General features: G+C 42.1%; 1 protein-coding gene across 3 annotated transcripts in view; it reads left to right on the forward strand.

Moving 5' to 3' along the window:
• Positions 1–1,573: 1,573 nt before the first annotated feature.
• The window catches only part of LOC108151262, a 146,771-nt gene continuing 131,426 nt past the window's right edge, over positions 1,574–16,918 (forward strand). For all 3 annotated transcript variants that reach the window (XM_017279783.2, XM_017279781.2, XM_017279782.2), the window contains exon 1: positions 1,574–2,367. The gene's annotated coding sequence lies outside the window, so the exon portion shown is untranslated. The remainder of the gene's footprint in view (positions 2,368–16,918) is intronic.

Below are 16,918 nucleotides of genomic sequence, written 5' to 3' on the forward strand. Positions count from 1 at the left end.
TGGATTTTTCGTGTTTTTGCCATAATTTGACGCGTTCTTTAGGAAACCATTCAAAACACACCTGGTAAAACTAGTACTTATTTTCATTGTTGATGGATCTACTTCCTGCGACGATTTTTTGTCTTTTAAAAAGGACTTAGAACAACCCAACCTTTCTTTCTTATAATTATGACACTCTATTGATTTTTGAGAATTTTTTCGATGTCCGCTCGCGACCACAGCCAATAAAAAATATTTTTCAATGCGAGTGTCGTATTCAAGTGTCGCATTTTTTTTCCTTTATTTACTTTAGAGAACTTTTGTTGGATGTGACAATACATCTAACAACTAAATAAGGAATACCCTTGATACGAATGTACCACATATCTACTTGCCATGAACATGAAGACTGTGTTATGAAGACCTTTACAATGAAATGAATAATCTGTTCTGTTCTGTTGCAACCTTCTTATAATCCACACGTGTTATTCTTTCCACCCATGTAATAGTCCCCAACAATAATGCAATACTATTTTTTTTTAATTTTGCTAAATAGAAAAATGATTTGATGAAAATTTACCGGTTTTTTGTTTTGTGCCTGAAATATTTGAGCCTTAAGTGTACATTTATAGTGTGTTGTATACAAGTGTCTGGGTGTGTATGAGGGCTATCCGATAAGTCCGTGACTTTATGAATAAAACAACTATTTTATTTTTCGACATAGTCTCTATTAAGCTTTATAAACTTTTTCCAACTATACTCTAATTCTTGTATCGATTGGAAAAAATAAAATTTGTCGAGGTCCTCAAAATTTGCATTTGTTTGTGAGATGACTTCATTGTTGAAATCGAATCTCTTTCAGCCGAGCCATTTTTTCAGGTTTGGAAATAGAAAATCGTCACTCGGGGCTAAATCCGGATAGCAAGGCGGGAAAGTGATGGGAAGTGATGCGGCGATGGAGGCAGGGGTTTGAGCTATTGGTCCCTCGTTACCTTCACCACCCCAATCATTATGAGCTCCATTCAGTTTTGAGAATTCCTATCATTGGCTAGATATATTTAGTCGCAACAACATCCACGGCTTCTGCTGCAACAACGCGTAAATGCAACAGCAGAGCAGAAACTTCAACGGCAGTGCTGCCCCTGCTCAGCCAATTCCGCCTGCAGGCGCTGAGGAATGCGAATGCCTTCCCCTGAAAAACCGCCAACAAACATACGAAAAATAAACCCCCAAAATTATTATAGTATATACATACATACATATGTATACGTATTGCTACCCCGTCGAATCACCTGGCCGTACATAAGCCTGTTGCTGTTGTCGGTGTTGTTGCTGTTGCTTCCTACATGTTGCTGCCACTCTGACGCTGTTGGCGTCGTCGTAGTCGTAGTCATGGTCGTTGTAACAGTTACACACTTTCCACTTGTTGTTTCGGGTACGAACGAGGACGAGTGTACGGCAGAGCAGAGCAAAGCAGAGCTGCGTGGCAGAGCTGCGGAGCAGAGCAGCGCAGGGCAGCGCAGGGCAGCCGAAGCGGCGACACGAGGCTGCCTCGCCAGTTGGCCAAGGAGCTGAGCAACAGATGCTGTTCAACATCCAAGCCCGAAGGTTGTGTGGCACGCAACAGCAACAGGAAACGGAAGAATAGAACACCAGCAACAGGACACCAAGAGAACAACGGCATTTGGAACAGGCGCAACCGTCGTCAGAAGCGACCAGACAAGCAGGAAGGAAGAGCCAAAGAGCAAGAGGAGAGCAGACGAGGAGAAGAAGCTTACCCCCATACCCATTTCCGGCCCATCCCCGCTCCCATCCCAGTCGCCAATAACCATAGCCATTTGCCACAGCCGTGTGCCACATTCTGCGCGTGCAACAAGTCAGCCTTCTTCGAGTATTTTTTTGAAAGTGTTTAAGCCAAAAGTGTTAAGTGATCAAATGTAAAAGCTGTTTTGTTTTTGCCGTGCTGCTTACAATTTCAATAGTTCTACAAAACAAAACCCAACGAATACTCAACATACCTGAAACCTGAAGAAGCTGAAGTACAACATCCATCAGAGCCCTGAATCATTCGAAGTACACATACATACATATATATACGCCAGAAACATTATATACAATATACACTTATAGATAGAACTACACAGATATGTAAATGATATCCCCAGTAGTTACAAGTACACTCTACAGTCGTTGTTAAATCATCTTTAAAACCTATTCATGTGCATACAAAAACAGAAATCAGAACCTAAGAAAATCCAAGTGAAATAAGACAGAATATTAAAATATTTAGCGTTATTCCACTGAAAGATTCGGAAAGAAAAGTACAGTTCGAATCTAGCGTGTAAAAAGATTCCACGAATCCACTTCGTGGAAACAGAGCTAAAAAATGTGAGTACTATTTGATTTATTATTACATATTACATATAATAATGTAAATATAGTATTTATTTTACTTAGAATATAGTTATTTTATGTTTTGTATACACAAGGTAATATAGGTATCAAGTGACTAATTAAATGACTTTGAATGGTATTTTAAGTAAATATAATATACCACTCAAGGGTTTTTAATTAGTCATTTGATATATTTCCAGAGCTGTCAAGTAAAATGGATAGAAATTTAAGAAATTGTTTTGCCCTGACCCCACGACCGCATGGAAATCGAAATCCGGTAATTGTTCGTGGCAATTACATATTGTTGCAAGCTCTGGTCAGAAAACCGGGTCCTCAATTAAATTCCAATTGCTATGCAAATTCTGAATGCAGAATGCATTTGCACTAAATCACACTTTCAGACTCCCAGCTTCGGTTTCATGTCCACTTCGTGGGCTTACCAATCTGTCCATTTGAAATTAACAATAGCATCAAAATTACTATAACAATAGCTCTGCAACAAATCTTGCAATATTGATTCAATTATCCGATTCGGGGCATCGGCCTCCCCAGGAAGCCCCGTGCAAAACCAAATCTAGCAAATGACAGAAACAGAAACTCTCATTTGAAACAGCAATAAGCGTCAGCAAAAAAGGTAGAGATCAGTGATAACAACTTAACCATTCCCAATTAGTCACGACGCATTAAGTACTAGAAATTTTTCTGCCCGAATCGCCATCAGTGTTTGATGTCCGATTGATGAAAGAGATTGAGCAGCAGCGTCTACATTTTGTCAAAATACAAATAAAATAAACTCATAAACCGCTTGTAATTAATATTTCCTCTTGAGCATTCCCATAACGTAAAACTAGATTGAAAGAGTGTCTTTTGCTTCACTTGAGACCAAAGAAAACTTAAATGCTCAAAGCAATTTCCCACCATACATATCAATGATCAAAAGTACCACTCGAGAAACTTTGATTTGTTTATGCTCGGGCGAAGCCGGAGTGTACATTTTGTACTATCTCTCCTGCCTATCAATTCATTTTGTGTACCATTTTCGTTAGTGTAACGGAATAGGTTCCTCTCCTCTGTATCTATGCTGGCTCTTGTTATCTTTTCGTTCTTACGGCGCGCCGCGGCGTCACCAAGCCGGCAGCAGCTGCGTCTGCTCTGTTAGTTACTGCTTGATGTAGTTCAACTACAGACCTTTTTTGGCCCCAAGCTCTTATTTTAGCAAGAGATTGGCTCGCTTGCCGCAACCGTATAACTCGCTGAAACAAAATTGTCAAAGACTATGCCATCTTCGGCCACCCTTCTCATACAAATTACATACAATAATCAGTTATAACGCTTTTCAAATTAAAATAATTTAGCTATTATAGTCAACAAAAACGCTCATTGTCTCAGCAGTTTAATTTGGCTTAAAACCCCATGCTGCTCGATAGTTCAGATTTGTTTATTAAGTTAAGTTTACCTTGTCGAATGTCCTGTTTCGATTGCTGTTTTGTCGTCTGCTGTTTGCCTTTCAACGCTCCACCTGTACCGGTAAGTACCCGCTCGAACAGTTCAAATTCTAATTCAATTTCATGTTCCTATAAGCTGTCGGGCCATGCAGATATGCAGCAGTTCGACCGTTCTTCTGCACTGGGACAGGGCGTTTTTGAGCTATACGAACTATACAATGCATAAAGTATCAATATCTACTTTAAGAGAGCTTACTTTCATAAGTACGCACTGTTTTACTTTTTTACCCTATTTGTATAGAATTGTTTCTTATTATAATATCAAATAGCTATGTCTATAAAATATCACAATAATCCTTTTCTATCAAAAATGAAGTCGACTTTACTGAACAATCTTTATATAATAACATTCGACCAGTAAAGCAATTCGATGCTAAACTTTTGTAATTGTAATTTGCAATTTAGATTCAGTTGTGAAACGCACTGTACTTTGCACAAATAAGAGGGACTGTGGGACGGTGGCTCTTTGGCATTTTGCCAAACGATTCTATGTGTCGGATATTCCAGTTGCCTACTTTTAGGCTCCACAATTGTTGAAAACTTTGTGGGGTCTCACTCTGGTTGTTCCAAGGCAAAAGCAACAGCAAGAGAGCATATCCCAATGAAATGAGCAGCTATTTTTAGAAACTGTTAACACAGAGAGCTACACGCTCAAAATGATTGAATCGACTGTGATTCTGTGTGTGGGCTCACTGGTACAGTTTCGGGCGGGGAGACGAGTCAATCGAGTGTATGGCAAAAGGGAGAGCGCGGGCTGCTCCTCGACAATCATTTGTAAAATCAGAGGCATTAGTCTGCTTGGTACGAGCTCCTGGCCGCTGGCTGCTGATGCCGCCGCCCCGGCCCAATCCTTGCCGTGCATCCTCTTACGCTCATTAGTAGCACATTTACCGAGTACGTGATTTAGCTGCAAATGTGCAAAGGACCGTGCGTCGAAGCGGCCTTCGTGCCGGCCTTTTGCTCTCTTGCTCTCTGGCCCTGGGCAGCTCCAGTTCCAGTTCCAGCCCTGGCCCATCCTACTCGGAGCTTAAGGATAACTGTTGCTTGTGTACGTGAGTTGGAGAGACATTGGGGAATTTACTCGCACTCGTATCGTACCTTGCCATATCCGACATCCCAAAGGCGAGTTTGCATTTGCATTTCAGAGAACATGCATGTCCAGCAAGTACGTAGTCGTAGCCCCCGATTCTTGCCGGAAACAACGAAACCCCATACCGTCCGGGAGCCTTCTTCGGGCTATGTCCACACATTTGCAGTTCGCATGCATGAACCGTAATGCTGGATGAAAACTGTTGCCCTATCCTAAGGCTTTGGTAGAGGAGGGCTTCTACACTTGACATTTCTTTGTTGGTCAGTGCGAGCGGATAGGGCGAATATCTTTTGGGGCCTCCAGTCAAGCGGCGGGGATTCCGGCACTCCACTTTCCTTGTTTGCTTGTTAACTTCCATCGATAAGTGGGAACACACTCCAACAGAGTGGCTTAGACACTCCAGCGCACACACAAAACACAAACTGATCAATGGCTGTCACATTTCCGGCACATGGTAGAGCTTCCGAGACAGCGAAAAAGGCAGGAGCAGAGAAGCAATACCCGTTGAAGGGAGGAGGGAAAAGAACGGACGCGACAAGTTGATTTACACAGTCCCTTCCTTCCGCTCTGTCGATGCGTTCTATCCCCGATACTCCTTATATTGTATCGTTCTGCCCGCACATAAAAACCCCCCTTACATCCCGCTCAGGCACACACTTGTTGAGGGATAAAGATACACCTATACTCGTACATAGAGCAACACTTATGGTTCAATGAAAATTTTCACTCAATTACGCTTTAAGACTTAATTCACCAAATTGAGGCGAATGTCGTTAACACCCAGAGTCAGGTTGTCTCTCTCATCCTCACTACTAGACGGGTAGTCAACCTCTTCCCAAGGCGGGCACAAATATACATACAGTCCTCCTGCACTGGTATTTGTATGCACAAACTAAATAAACAGCTTCCCCAGCCCACAGTCCTTAGTCCTTAGTTCCTGGATGATGCTGGTCCACATCCTTCATGTCGTCGTCTCCATCATTGTCATGGAACTTATCATGGCTTCCTGATGCGCTCAGCCCAGCCCCCCGCTTGCCCCATTTGCCCCTCTGCATGTCAAAGTGTTGGTGTGTGTGGACGTGTGGTATAGTATGTGTGTTTGCCATGCTATTTTATGGTTTTTCAACAGAAGCAGCACTCACCGCTTTATGGAAAAGAAAAAAGCCAACAGAACAAAAAAGAATGACTAAAATAATTATGGTTAGTTGTGGCTTAGTTGAACTGACTTTCTATGCGGTTCCCGGTTCCATCTTTGCCATCTTGCGGTTCGTCAATTTCAGAAAATTAAAATTTGTTGCCTGTAGTCGAGTTTTCAGTCGCAGCGGCTTTCCCAAATTCAGTTCAAAGTCCGGTTTCTTTTCGGGTTCCTCCTGTACCTCTCTGTAACCCTCTTGTACCCCCCAGGTGCCCCTTCTGTAACCATCCTATACACCGACTCACATCGAACAACACTTACAGAAAGTTACTGGTCAAGGTGCTTCGATTAAGAGCACATATCTTTTTGATTTTTTATCCGTAAAGGACACAGGCACACAAACAAAATGGCGGATAGATAACATACTAACGACAGTTGTGGGCTTATCCTTTTTGGAAATAATTATCCAATAAAATAGTTAATAGGCCTCAGCACAGGGGCTTTATTAAATATAACTCAAAAATTATCGATTAAATGGTGGATTCCGATAACCGATAATCTATAACAGAGTCAACAGACTGACAATGACTGTACCTGTAGGTCTTCACTTTTGAAGGCTTAACTCCATTGAGCTTCTATTCAGAAAATGTTGATAGCTGATCTCGGGACGAGCCCCAAAGTTACGACCCCCATGAGTACGCAAGGGCCGAGAGAAGGTGGATGGGTATAAATAAATGGGGCAACGCAACCCACTTTGCTCTGGCATCCGCCACAATACAAGCTTAAAAATGCACTCAAGCGTTAGAACTCAATCGATTTGATGCTGAAAATAAACGCCAAGGGAAATACGAGTTCAAACATTGGTGTTCCATATGGGAGAGGAGTGTGTGCTCGTATGTAAAGTAATTCCATTCCCGTGTGGGTGAACGTGTATGATGCCATGCCCGAAAGATGGTAATACGAGATATTCCAGAAAGCATCAGTTCTGGCAAGCAGATATGAGAAGTCCCTGGCCAAAACCACAATCACTGAAATTAACAAAATTCGAGAGTCGAACTGGCTGCAACCCTAGCACAAAGGCCAGAGCCAAAGGGATGTTGCAGGTGCCACATGTCCATGCCCTGCCCCGCCAACTTCCAAAGGGGCTGCTGCACCTACGCACAAAGAGTGTATTCAAGTGTGCGCCATAGAATTTCCAAGTTGAATGCATGTCAAGAATTGTAAAGGCCCTCGCACACACGTCACACTTTCCTCATAATAACCATCAGCCACCACACGCTGTCCCAGTCCCAGCCACAGCCCCTTAGACAACACCACTCTGGCCCATTGAGACACACTCCGGCCTACTACTGGTCTTCCTTGCAAGGTCATCGTCAATGGCTGATTAATAATATCAGTGCCAGCGATGGCAGTCGACACTTTGCGACTGCCCTATCGAAACATGCTAATTAGAAATAGAGTCCAAGACGCGGCAGCTCCAATCAGAAGGCAATACCTGAAGGGAGATGCCACAGATATTTTCCGAGAAAGGACATGCCTGAAGGGAGAAGACTGAATAAAAGCAAGTGACGTAGGACGTTATATCTCTCGAAACGAATAACTTTAAAACAGATAAAATATTCCTCATCCGATAAGTGCCCATGAACACCCACAAAATATACCTGAGCCAGAGAGAGAGAGAGAGAGAGAGAGAAAGAGGGAAACCAATCGAAGTGAAAGTGCCTGGGAATTCAGTAATCCAGCGAAACGGTGCATGGTTGTAGCCTGCTGATGAGATCCATCCATTACTGCATGGGTTCTATTCAGAATTCAGAATGCAGCAGACCGAGCAGACGCTATGCAAGTATGTGACAATATTGCATTAGTATCCGTGTGGGTGGCATTGTGTTCGGTGCGTGTGTGTATCGTGTATTCAAGTGTGGATGGGTGTTGTTTGAATGGTAATTTAGTTGTGTTGCCTTCGCTGTGGCTGTAGCACTTGAGATAATTACAAAAAGGAGTTTAAAACGAGGGGGAACGTTGTGAGTTGCTGCGGACACCGCAACTCTACAGTTATACCCGATACTTAGTCAGTATGGCTCTCCGCCGGCAGACGCCGCTAATATTAAACGACACGACAAAGAGTGCGTGCGAGAGAGACAGAAAATCAGTCTGAGCGTGACGTCGGGCGCTGCGTGGCCACTGCAAATTGATTTCTTGCTTTTGGCTACAAAAATGATCCGATCTGATCCAGATTCAGCAGTCTGATAGATATGGTCATTATCTATGATTCTGCGTTTTTAGTTTTCTCGAACCTGCAATATTGTGGATGCAACAGATTTTCGTCCTTTGTGTGGGCGGAAGGTGGTGGGGCGAAATTCTGAGATATACGTTTTATAGTGAGATCTAACAGAAGTGCGGATACCAAATTTGGTTACTCTAGCTTTAATAGTCTCTGAGATTTGTGGATGCCCCAGATTTTCGTCCTTTGCGGGGGCGGAAGGGGGTGTGTCGAAATTTGGACACGAAACGGTCAAGGTCCGATATCACAGGAGTGTGGATACCAAATTTGGTTGCTCTGGCTCTTATAGGTTCTGAGATCCTTGAACTCATATTTTGCAATTGGCAAAACCGACCATGAAACCTGTGTGTTAGAGAGAGACAGAGCGAGAAATCAAGAAATTGTTTTCTTGATTCTGGCTATAATAATTATACGATCTGGTTAAGATCTTACACTCTAGAACATATAGTCATCCTCTACGGTTCTGCGTTTTTGGTTTTATCGTATCTTTAAAAATGTGGATGCCACAGATTTTCGTGCGGGCGGAAGTGGGCGGGGCGAAGTTTTGAAATATTTTTGTAGCAGTGACATATCACAGAAGTCTGGATACAAAACATCGTTGCTCTAGCTCTTATAGTCTTTGAGCACTAGGCTCTGAAGGGGACGGACAGACGGACGGACGGACAGACGGACAGACGGACAGACAGACATGGCTCAATCGACTCGGCTATTGATGCTGATCAAGAATATATATACTTTATGGGGTCGGAAACGATTCCTTCTGGACGTTACACACTTTTACCACAAATCTAATATACCCCAATACTCATTTTGAGTATCGGGTATAAAAACAGCTGCGACATGAGCAGGAGCAGCAGTAGCACAAGTAACAGTAGCACGAGCAACAGAAACACGAGCAATTGTAGCAGGAACAACAGTAGCACGAGCGGCAGGCAGGAACAGGGACGAAACATTCCATTTTATGTGTGCAAATATGAGATGGCTTTAGCCACGAGAACTGCACCCGTTCCCAAATTAATGGGACTCCTGCAGAGCATTTGCACTAAGCAAATGAGACCTAATCGAAAAATGCCACTCTACAAAAATGGCATTCCATTTGACTATTCCCTGCCCAAATACAGTTCAGAAGATCTTTCCATTTCTTTGGAATCTTCATAACTTCCTATATTCACAGTTTCTCTCAGTGCAGATGTGAGGGGAGTTTTACTATCGCATGGCAATTCATGAATAGGTTCCATGCTGACCGGTGCAATGGCAAATTCAGAACTACAGAATCAACTGGAATTCCAATCAAATGAGTTGCATGAGAATCACGGGAGGTCGACGGATGCTGCCTCGATTTCAATCTGGACACCGGACAACGCGCGACCGGAGAGCGGACAGCGCTGGACGGATGTGGGACGAATGATAAATGTGCATAGGATGGGGCAGTGGCAGTACAATGCCAGTATGTACGAGCATTTGCATAGAAAGTGTTCAACTTTACAGATTATCGGACATCTGAAACCCAAGTATGGCACCTACATAAAACGTTTATAATTCAAATATTTTGTTAATGCAATTTTCGGATTACCACTGCTCCCGCTCCCCTGCAGAGTGTCCACTAAAATATGTTAAGTATTTCATTGTCAGTGGAGCACTCTGCCGGCGGGGAATGGCGGAGTCGTGTCTCTGGGCTGGGTAAATCGATGCTACACATTTTTCTTTATTACGAATTCGTGGCATGCAACGGAGTCGGGGCTCACTCGGTTCCGTCACATGCCATCCATCGTGGACATATTTTCATGCCGTCCAGCAGCGGCCTCGACTCTTGTGACAAAATATTTTGATTTCAAACATTTTTGCAGGCGTTTTTTTCTACCATTGACGTTGTATTTTCTGAACCTTGAAAGGTCGCCATTTTTAAAGTTATTTCAATGGAGAAGGAGATGAGAGGAAGAAGAACGGGGGGACCGTTGTGAGTTGCTGCTACGTCCGCAGCTCTACATTTATACCCGATACATAGTCAGTATAGCTCTCCTCCGGCAGACGGCGCTAAAATAGAACGACACGACGAGTGCGTGCGAGGGAGACAGAAAATCAGTCGAAACGTGTCGTCGGGCGCTGCGTAGTGACTGCAAATCGATTTGTTTCTAATGGTTATAATAATGATCCGATCTTATCCAAACGGCAATCTGGTAGATAAGCTTATTCTCTATGATTGTGCGCTCTTAATTTTCTCTTATCTTCAATTTTGTGGAAAAGGCCGGGGCGAAATCTTGAAATACATTTCTGCATATTCGATAACACAGGAGTGTGGATACCGTGGACGGACGCATGGACGGACAGACGGACATAGCTCTATCGACTAGGCTATTGATGCTGATTAAGAATATATATACATTCTGGGGTCGGAGACGCTTCCTTCTGGACGTTACACACATCCATTTTCACCACAAATCTAATATACCCCTATACTCATTTTGAGTATCGGATATAAGAACAGAGTCAGTAAGAGTGTCGTTGAGCAGAGCCGAGAGATTGAGCATTTAGCTTAATTCATACAGTAAGAGTGAAAGAAGAGCGCAATTCTCAAAGAAACGTCTCTCCGCCTGTCCTTCTATCCGAAGGACTTCAAATAATACTTTAGAGAAATTTTGTTGAGCTTAACTATACAAAATTCCAAGGGAAGTATTAACTCTCTTCGAAAGAGCATGTTATCCATGGGTCAATTTGGTTTCATTTTATTTGATGTGATTCGCTGTTCTCCAGCCGTTTTGTCAGAACGAGTACTGTTACAATTGCTCTTGCTACTGCTGCTCTTGCTTGTTGGTTGGGTGTCAGATGCTAGGCCCGGGGTAGACAGATACGGACACAGGGAGCAGACCACTTTATTTCTCGTTATCGTTGGCATTCGACTCCCAGACCCTGAGACCCCTGCACCTGCACCCTGCATATTGCTGTCAAAACTTTTGCCATTGCCTGGAAATGTTATGCAAATATCAGAAACCAGTCATCCAGGCAGCAAGGCAGCGGTGGGGGCAGCGGCAGCTAGCAGTAACAGCAGCAGCACTGACAGTGACAGCAGAAACAGAAACTGAAACTGATATATCCATCAATTTCGCCACAAAGTACATATGTACACTTACATTGTGCATACATACTATATTTTCATTTTGGTGTGGGCGCTGCGATATTAAGAGAATAAAATCCACAAAATTCGTCAAAGCAGAGAATTATAAATAGTTTTAGGGCCCAAATTAATATGATTTCGACATTGAACCAATATTACATTTATTTATTCCACAGTTTAGTTTTGATTAAAATATTCGTATTACAAAGAATTTAGTTTAAGTATTAACTATACAAGCGGACAGTGATTTCGCTACCGTCCTAAATTAACTTTTATATGCTAATATAGGCTGTATGCGTAGAGTCTCATTCGTTTTTTAGATTTTCTCTGGTTTTTCGGTTTTTAATATACAAATATTTTTGCTACTACTCTTTAATTTAGCAAAATTATTTTCTACTATTTTTAAAGATTTTAAAGAAACATACATACATGTGTGTACCTCTTTTCCCAATAAAATGCTGAAATATGGACGAAAAAAGTACATAAATTAGTGTTAAGCCAATAATTTCATTGTTCTGTATGAAAGGAATCGAATGGTTGCCACAGCATTTTAGTTTACTCCATCTGGCTGAACCAAAGCGCATGATCATAAGCTATAAAGTAGGTAATACGTTTCAGCTCCCTGTGTAATTGCAATATTGTAGATCTCTCAAAAGAATGTCAGACTTACTTAAGGCGTGCTCTTGATTTGCATCTGCTGTTATTTTGTTTGACACGGAAGACGGATTCGATGAAGGGAATGGTATTCGATCAATATGTACTCGTCGGAAATCATATCTTTTATTTCACCCTCACAAACCTTACCAAGCTACAGTGATTCTGTATTATATACTAGAGTCATATTCCTCCCGATATTTCGATCTAGTTGAGCGCTCCTAAGTGCATCACGAATTCTTGCACAGATATTGGCTTGTCGGAGAACACAAAGATTGCTTCAGGCTCCATGAGGAGACGCCTCTGGGTTTTGCAGGAATGTATGTATGTGGTCTGTCATTGAAATTGTCACCGAAATAGATTTAAAATTGCCAAGAGTATGTCTATGGCACAAACAGATTATTTGTTTTGTGCAAAGTGCGGCACATTCTGAGGTTGAATGCGAAATGGCAATGCGATTAGTCGGACGATGACAGGACCCGGTTTCTTCCCCGTTTCCCTCACGGAACTATGAAACTGTAGGTTTTGATATCACCTCTCTTTGGGGGAAGGAATGTGTGTTTCTTGGCCTCAGCAGAGCATGTCTCTAACGACAAATTTTTGGACGCTAATTAAAAGGTCAACACACGAATGATAGAAGGAGGCGCTTTTAAAGTAAAGTAGAAATCAGTACATGGGTACTACGACAGTGACAGCGAACGAGGAGAGGGGCAAACATTAAGGTAACACAAACTGCGTCACTTTAACGAACCCATAATACTCAGAAATCGCAGCCACCCCCCCACCCTCCGCTGATTCAATTCGCTTCAATTCATGTTGAAAATCACGTCAACGGAAAACCAGGCATCTGGGCCACAGGTGCAAGTACCCTGACTGCCCTCCACTACCCGTAGCACACACCGCATCCACACCACCGCGACACCTGGAAAAATAGACAGGAGAAGAGGCTAAATTCGAATCTCGATGCTTTATATACGCTTTCATCTGGATCTATATAATGTACTAAGCAGCTGTTTTAAATTTGTCTTAAATTTTAATCAGTTAAAACGAAGACATTTTAAGATTACTGACGATATAGTTGATATCCAAAAATGGTCTAATCATAATTGTTCTGTTCGTATTGTTTGTATGGATTATCTTCGGAGTATCTGAATTTTTTACAAAGTTCCTTCCTATGACAGTAATCCCATAAATCCTTCAGATAAAGAAGTCCGATATTAGCCAGAAAATTTGCATAGAATCAGATTGACAGATTACGAAACAGTGTACTTTTGGATGAGAGATGACTTCTCTTTCGTGCGTTGCAAATTTTTCTGGCTTATTGTAATACCCCCTGCAAGGGTATGTCCAAAAAGCGATGCTATCAGAGTGTCGGTGTATCTTGGTGTGCTTGTGTATAAAATACCTCCCGGCCGCGCCTGATCCTTGTACCCCGGCCCAGTTTTCCTGTGAATGGGACACCCCTAACACCCCTGGAAGGTCCAACTGTGGGCTGTCATACGAAAGGTAAATTTTAATGCAAACATTGGCAGGTAAAGCGGCATATGTGCGAGGGAGTGAGTGTCCATGGTGTGTGTGTGTGTGTGTGGCGAGGCAACCAAGCGTATAAGCCAGGCAGAACCCAGAGTGAGGCAGAATGGAGGTAGAAGCAGACGCAGCGGCAAGCATGACACTGTATCCAGGCACTCAGACATGGAGCCAATTGTGCATGTGTGTGTGTGTCCATGTATATATCTGTGTTTGCCATTATTGGCAGCTTAGGCAGCACGCAAAAATACACAGGCATACGCACAAAAAAATAGAAAATGCGAAAAAGAAATCGAAAAAATATTAACAACTTATTCCTTTTGATTTTTTTTATTGGGCCTAGGGCTGTTGCCACTCTTATTCAGATATAATTCATTGCCTTCGTTTGTGTGCATATGTGTGTGAATAACTACACATGTGTGCGCAAGGCTCATCTCTGTGCCACTTAAAGTCACAGCTCAACTCTTTTCTCTCTGACTGGCTGCCCCTTTGGGTTTGAGGCTTGAAAAAGGCTACTGATTCTATGAGAGCGTTTTTAAATTGATTCAAAAACTTTTATCAATCGCCAACTGCCTTAAATCGATCGGCGAGCCCAATGAAACCTTTAGTAATTCAATAAAAAACCTAAATTTCTAAATTTAGGTTTTCTTATTGCCTAATATTACACCCACAGTAGTATCCCCTATCTCTCTCTTGTGCTCTGTCTACGTTCCATACCTCCTATTGGGTGGGGGAGGGAGTGAACACTGTGATGAACACTTTCCGGTTCCATCATGCATCATCTAAATATGCTCGTACTTCGTGGCCCATGATAAAAGCTTCTCTTATGAAGAGTTGAGGGGGAGGCTGGTCTTGGGTGTGGGGTGTTGGCAAAGCAATGGAGGGGGCCAATAACGTAGCAACAACAAACAGTCGCGCACGAAAATTAATGATATTTTAATGCAAAAACAATACCAGCCACTTAAGCCGCATTCATATCAATGCCACCCACTGTATTCCCCCTCCATGTAAGTTTATATGGAACCTATTACTTACATTCGTATGTGTGTGTGAGCGAGCTTTTCAATTTCCCGGTAAATCGGGGGGAGACTGGGGCTGGGACTAGGACTGAGCCGTGGCTGTAGCCATAAGCCCAAAGCTGATGAGCAACCTAAAAAAATTGGCTATGCCTTGCCACAATACGCAGTACCAACCGCCCTTGTGACAACCCCAACACCAGCCTTCTTTTCCTTCCATCACCACACCATTATCCTTCATCTGCCGCTTGCTTTGTTGTATGCCGCTGGATTTGTTTGGCTGCTATGGCATATATTTTCACGAGTATTTCAAGGGATATAAAATTTGCAATAGTTTTCCCTCAATCCCTGCGACTGGCTGTCCGCTAAGCCGTGACTGTGCTGTACAGTAAACTACTGCCAAAACATACAAAAATCAAATCATTCTTTTCTGCTGTTTTTCTTTCTGCTTGCAACGAAAAGCCAACAAAATGAATACATATGAACAAGAGCGAATCGCTGACTTCGAAGACCGAAGCTTTTAACACTCTTGCAGAGCGAATGTTAGCATGGTTGCTATTGTTTTTGCATGGCAGGTATATGATATAGTCGTCCGATCAGAGCGGACGATCAAAGCTTACCATATACAGCATACAGAAAAACGAAGAACCTAAGACAAGTTTCAGATAGAAAATACATACTTTCATACTTAGTGAATCTGAACAGTACATTTTATTATGTCCGTAATAGTGCCCTTATATTTTTTGGCAAACATCTTATCAAAGTCGTCAAACCCCACAGCCATGATATAAATATGGTTGAGGAGTGACTCAGGAATACATTTCAAGGCTGTAATTGTTTGTTCTCCCCACTGCCCCTCCCATTCTATCACTTTTGCCGTCTCTATCTCGTTTTGTTTCTCTCTCCCTACCTCTCTCTATTTCTCACAGTATGCTTGATGATGCTTTGTTTGCTTGTCAGGGTCTTTTGTTGGTTAAAATTGAAGTTGAAGCTTTGTGTTGCATTATCAGAGCCTGGCCGCCGGAGGAGGAATCTTTATGCAACAGGAGAGCTAGAAGGATAGAAAGAGAAATAGCGAGAATAAGAGACAGATAGAGAGAGAGAGAGTAAATCGAATATGGAGAGGTAAAGATGCACCATAAGTACTGATGAAAAACCAAACAAATAATGACGGCAAACGGCTTGCCAGTTCCAAAAGAAATTAAAATATTCAAGGAACGTGTTTCTGCACAAACTACGAATGTTCTCATAAATATCTAAAAGTTGGAAACAGAATTATTCCATTAACGAGCGGTTAGTTAGCGATACTCAGTTAGTATATATGTACATGTATGTACATATATACATACAGTGGAGAGCATGCATGGATACATGTTTATTACTTTTTAGTTGTATCCTTGTATATATTCTTTAGTTAAAAGAGATCAGTTTCTTTAAGAGTTTTTATACCCGATACTCAAAATGAATATTGGGGTATATTAGATTTATGGTAAAAGTGGATGTGTGTAACGTCCAGAAGGAATCGTTTCCGACCCCATAAAGTATATATATTCTTGATCAGCATCAATAGCCGAGTCGATTGAGCCCTGTCTGTCTGTCCGTCCCTATTAGCGCCTTGTGCTCAAAGACAATTTCGAGGATACGAGAAAACCAAAAACGCAGAATCGTAGAGAATTACCATATCTTTTAGACTGCAGATTCTGAATTGGATCGTATTATTATTATAGCCAGCATCAAGAAAACAATTTCATTTTTTCTTGCCCTGTCTCTCTCTAACACACACGTAGCATAGCCGGCTTTGCTTAGAGTAAAACATTAGCGCCTAGATCTCAGAGACTACAAAAGCTAAAGCAACCAAATTTGGTATCCACACTCCTAAGATATCGGACCGAGACGAGTTTGTTTCAAAATTTCGCCCCACCCCCTTCCGCCCCCACAAAAAACGAAAATCTGTTGCATCCACAATATTGAGGATACGAGAAACATAAAAATTGCAGAATAAAATCCTCCAATTTTGGTGCATAATCTGCTTTGCCGATCTTTTTTGAGCAGAGCCCATCGATTTTCAAAGAGATTTAGATCTGGGCTTTGAGCAGGCCACTGCACTAAGTGAAAACTCTAATTATTGGATTATTATTATTATTATTAATACTTGGGTTACCGTCCTGCTGGAAAGTGATATCCGATATGACTATCACATTTGATAAATTGCTTTCCAAAATATG

This window comes from Drosophila miranda, chromosome XR (assembly GCF_003369915.1).
Source record: "Drosophila miranda strain MSH22 chromosome XR, D.miranda_PacBio2.1, whole genome shotgun sequence".
NCBI classification, from domain to species: domain Eukaryota; kingdom Metazoa; phylum Arthropoda; class Insecta; order Diptera; family Drosophilidae; genus Drosophila; species Drosophila miranda.